We start from the raw sequence: 5,330 nt of genomic DNA on the forward strand, positions 1-5,330 counted from the left end.
CATGTCTCGGTCATGTCTACATTGTTCTCAAACCCGTAGGGTCCGCACGCTTAACGTTACGATGACAGTTTCATTATGAGTTTATATATTTTGATGTACCGAAGTTTGTTCGGAGTTCCGGATGTGATCACGGACATGACGAGGAGTCTCGAAATGTTCGAGACATAAATATTGATATATTGGAAGCCTATGTTTGGACATCGGAAGTGTTCCGGGTGAAATCGGCATTTTACCGGAGTACCGGGAGGTTACCGGAACCCCCGGTAACCTAATGGGCCTTAATGGGCCTAGTGGAGGAAGAGGAGAGGAGGCCTAGGGGCTGCCGCGCTCCCCTCCCCCCCAAGTCTGAATTAGACAAGGAGGGGGGCGGCACCCCCCTTTCCTTTCTTCCCTCTCCTCCTTCCCCCCAAAGTCCTAATCCAACTAGGGAAAGGGGGGAGTCCTACTCCCGGTAGGAGTAGGACTCCTCTGGCGCGCCTCCTCCTAGGGCCGGCCGCACCCCCCTTGCTCCTTTATATACGGGGGCAGGGGGCACCCCAAGACACACAAGTTGATCTTCATGATTGTTCTCTTAGCCGTGTGCGGTGCCCCCCTCCACCATAATCCTCGATAATATTGTAGCGGTGCTTAGGCGAAGCCCTGCGACAGTAGAACATCAAGATCATCACCACGCCGTCGTGCTGACGGAACTCTTCCCCGATACTTTGTTGGATCGGAGTCCGGGGATCGTCATCGAGCTGAACGTGTGCTAGAAATCGGAGGTGCCGTAGTTTCGGTGCTTGATCGGTCGGGCCGTGAAGACGTACGACTACATCAACCGCGTTGTCATAACGCTTCCGCTGTCGGTCTACGAGGGTACATAGACAACACTCTCCCCTCTCGTTGCTATGCATCACCATGATTTTGCATGCGCGTAGGAATTTTTTTGAAATTACTACGTTCCCCAACAGTGGTATCCGAGCCTAGGTTTTATGCGTTGATGTTGTGCACGAGTAGAACACAAGTGAGTTGTGGGTGATATAAGTCATACTGCTTACCAGCATGTCATACTTTGGTTCAGCGGTATTGTTGGATGAAGCGGCCCGGACCGACATTACACGTACGCTTATGCGAGACTGGTTCTACCGACGTGCTTTGCACACAGGTGGCTGGCGGGTGTCAGTTTCTCCAACTTTAGTTGAACCGAGTGTGGCTATGCCCGATCCTTGCGAAGGTTAAAACAGCACCAACTTGACAAACTATCGTTGTGGTTTTGATGCGTAGGTAAGAACGGTTCTTGCTAAGCCCGTAGCAGCCACGTAAAACTTGCAACAACAAAGTAGAGGACGTCTAACTTGTTTTTGCAGGGCATGTTGTGATGTGATATGGTCAAGACGTGATGAGATATAAGTTGTTGTATGAGATAATCATGTTTTGTTGAAGTTATCGGCAACTGGCAAAAGCCTTATGATTGTCTCTCTATTGCATAAGATGCAAGCACCAAATAATTGCTTTACTTTATCGCTATGCGATAGCAATAGTTGCAAGAGCAGTAGTTGGCGAGACGACCATGTGACGACACATTGATATAGATCAAGATGATGGAGATCATGGTGTCATGCCGGTGATGATGGAAATCATGACGATACTTTGGAGATAGAGATCAAAGGCACAAAATGATGATGGCCATATCATGTCACATATTTTGATTGCATGTGATGTTTATCTTTTATACATCTTATTTTGCTTAGTTCGACGGTAGCTTTATAAGATGATCTCTCACTAATTATCAAGGTACAAGTGTTCTCCCTGAGTATGCACCGTTGCAAAAGTTCTTCGTGCTGGGACACCACGTGATGATCGGGTGCAATAGGCTCTACGTTCAAATACAACGGGTGCAAAACAGTTGCACACGCGGAATACTTAGGTTAAACTTGACGAGCCTAGCATATAACAGATATGGCCTTGGAGCACGGAGACCGAAAGGTCGAGCGTGAATCATATAGTAGATATGATCAACATAGTGATGTTCACCATTGAAACTACTCCATCTCACGTGATGATCGGACATGGTTTAGTTGATTTGGATCACATGATCACTTAGAGTATTAGAGGGATGTCTATCTAAGTGGGAGTTCTTAAGTAATATGATTAATTGAACTTTAATTTATCATGAACTTAGTCCTGGTAGTATTAGCATATCTATGTTGTAGATCAATAGCTCGCGTTGTTGCTTTCATATGTTTATTTTGATGTGTTCCTAGAGAAAATTGTGTTGAAAGATGTTAGTAGCAATGATGCGGATTGGATCCGTGATCTGAGGTTTATCCTCATTGCTGCACAGAAGAATTATGTCCTTGATGCACCGCTAGGTGACAGACCAATTGCAGGAGCAGATGTAGACATTATGAACGTTTGGCTAGCTCAATATGATGACTACTTGATAGTTTAGTGCACCATGCTTAACGGCTTAGAATCGGGACTTCAAAGATGTTTTGAACGTCATGGACCATATGAGATGTTCCAGGAGTTGAAGTTAATATTTCAAGCAAATACCCGAGTTGAGAGATATGAAGTCTCCAACAAGTTCTATAGCTAAAAGATGGAGGAGAATCACTCAACTAGTGAGCATGTGCTCAGATTGTCTGGGTACTACAATTGCATGAATCAAGTGGGAGTTAATCTTCTAGATAAAATAGTGATTGACAGAATTCTCTAGTCACCATCACCAAGTTAGCAAAACTTCGTGATGAACTATGATATGAAAGGGATAACGGAAACGATTCCCAAGCTCTTCGTAATGCTGAAATTGACGAAGGTAGAAATCGAGAAAAACATCAAGTGTTGATGGTAGACAAGACCACTAGTTTCAAGAAAAGGGCAGAGGGACGACGGGGAACTTCAAGAAGAACAACAAGCAAGTTGCTGCTCAAGTGAAGAAGCCCAAGTCTGGTCCTAAGCCTGAGACTAAGTGCTTCTACTGCAAAGGGACTGGTCACTGGAAGCGGAACTACCCCAAGTGATTGGCGGATAAGAAGGATGGCAAAGTGAACATAAGTATATTTGATATACATGTTATTGATGTGTACTTTACTAGTGTTTATAGCAACCCCTTAGTATTTGATACTAGTTCAGTTGCTAAGATTAGTAACTCGAAACGGGAGTTGCAGAATAAACAGAGACTAGTTAAGGGTGAAGTGGCGATGTGTGTTGGAAATGGTTCCAAGATTGATATGATCATCATCGCACACTCCCTATAGTTTCGGGATTAATGTTGAACCTAAATAAGTGTTATTTGGTGTTTGCGTTGAGCATGAATATGATTTGATCATGTTTATTGTAATACGGTTATTCATTTAAGTAAGAGAATAAATTGTTGTTCTGTTTACATGAATAAAACCTTATATGGTTACACACCCAATGAAAATAGTTCATTGGATCTCGATCGTAGTGATACACATATTAATAATATTGAAACCAAAAGATGCAAAGTTAATAATGATAGTGCAACTTATTTGTGGCACTGTCGTTTAGGTCATATTGGTGTAAAGCGCATGAAGAAACTCCATGCTGATGGGATTTTGGAATCACTTGATTATGAATCACTTGGTGCTTGCGAACCATGCCTTATGGGCAAGATGACTAAAGACTCCGTTCTCCGGAACAATGGAGCGAGCAACTGACTTATTGGAAATAATACATACTGATGTATGCGATCCGATGAGGGTTGAAGCTCGTGGCGGGTATCGTTATTTTCTGACCTTCACATATGATTTGAGCAAATATGGGTATATCTACTTGATGAAACATAAGTCTGAAACATTTGAAAAGTTCAAAGAATTTCCGAGTGAAGTGGAAAATCATCGTAAAAAGAAAAATATGGTTTCTTCGATCTGATCGCAGAGACAAATATTTGAGTTACGAGTTTGGTCTTCAATTAAAACTATGTGGAATAGTTTCACAAATTCGTGCCACCTGGAACACCACAGCATAATGGTGTGTCCGAACGTCATAACCGTACTTTATTGGATATAGTGCAATCTATGATGTTTCTTACAGATTTACCAATATCGTTTTGGGGTTATGAATTAAAGACAGCTGCATTCACGTTTAAAAGGGCACCATCTAAGTCATCATCTAAGTCCGTTGAGACGACACAATCTGAACTGTGGTTTGGCAAGAAACCAAAGTTGTCATTTCTTAAAGTTTGGGGTTGTGATGCTTATATGAAAAGGTTTCATCCTGATAAGCTCAAACCAAATCGGAGAAATATGTCTTCATAGGATACCCAAAGGAGACTGTTGGGTACACCTTCTATCACAGATCCGAAGGCAAGTTATTCATTGCTGAGAATGGATCCTTTCTAGAGAAGGAGTTTCTCTCGAAAGAAGTGAGTGGGAGGAAAGTAGAACTTAATGAGGTAATTGTACCTGCTCCCTTATTGGAAAGTAGTTCATCACAGAAATTTGTTCCTGTGACTACTAGACCGATTAGTGAGGAAGCTAATGATGATGATCATGTAACTTCAGATCAAGTTACTACCGAACGTCGTAGGTAAACCAGAGTGAGATCCGCACCAGAGTGGTACGGTAATCCAGTTCTGGAGGTCATGTTACTTGACCATGACGAGCCTACGAACTATGAGGAAGCAATGATGAGCCCAGATTCCGCGAAATGGCTTGAGGCCATGAAATTTGAGATGAGATCCATGTATGAGAACAAAGTATGGACTTTGATTGACTTGCCCAATGATCGGCGAGCCATTGAGATTAAATGGATCTTCAACAGGAAGACGGATGCTGATAGTAGTGTTTGAAGGAAATATGCCCTAGAGGCAATAATAAAGTTATTATTTATTTCCTTATATCATGATAAATGTTTATTATCCATGCTAGAATTGTATTAACCAGAAACATGATACATGTGTGAATACATAGACAAACAGAGTGTCACTAGTATGCCTCTAATTGACTAGCTCGTTAATCGAAGATGGTTATGTTTCCTAACCATGAACAAAAGAGTTGTTATTTGATTAACGGGATCACATCATTAGAAGAATGATGTGATTGACATGACCCATTCCATTAGCTTAGCACCCGATCGTTTAGTATGTTGCTATTGCTTTCTTCATGACTTATACATGTTCCTATGACTATGAGATTATGCAACTCCCGTTTGCCGGAGGAACACTTTGTGTGCTACCAAACGTCACAACGTAACTGGGTGATTATAAAGGAGCTCTACAGGTGTCTCCAAAGGTACATGTTGGGTTGGCGTATTTCGAGATTAGGATTTGTCACTCCGATTGTCGGAGAGGTATCTCTGGGCCGTCTCGGTAATGCACATCACAT

The sequence above is a fragment of the Triticum urartu genome, chromosome 4, assembly GCF_003073215.2.
Source record: "Triticum urartu cultivar G1812 chromosome 4, Tu2.1, whole genome shotgun sequence".
Taxonomy (NCBI): Eukaryota; Viridiplantae; Streptophyta; class Magnoliopsida; order Poales; family Poaceae; genus Triticum; species Triticum urartu.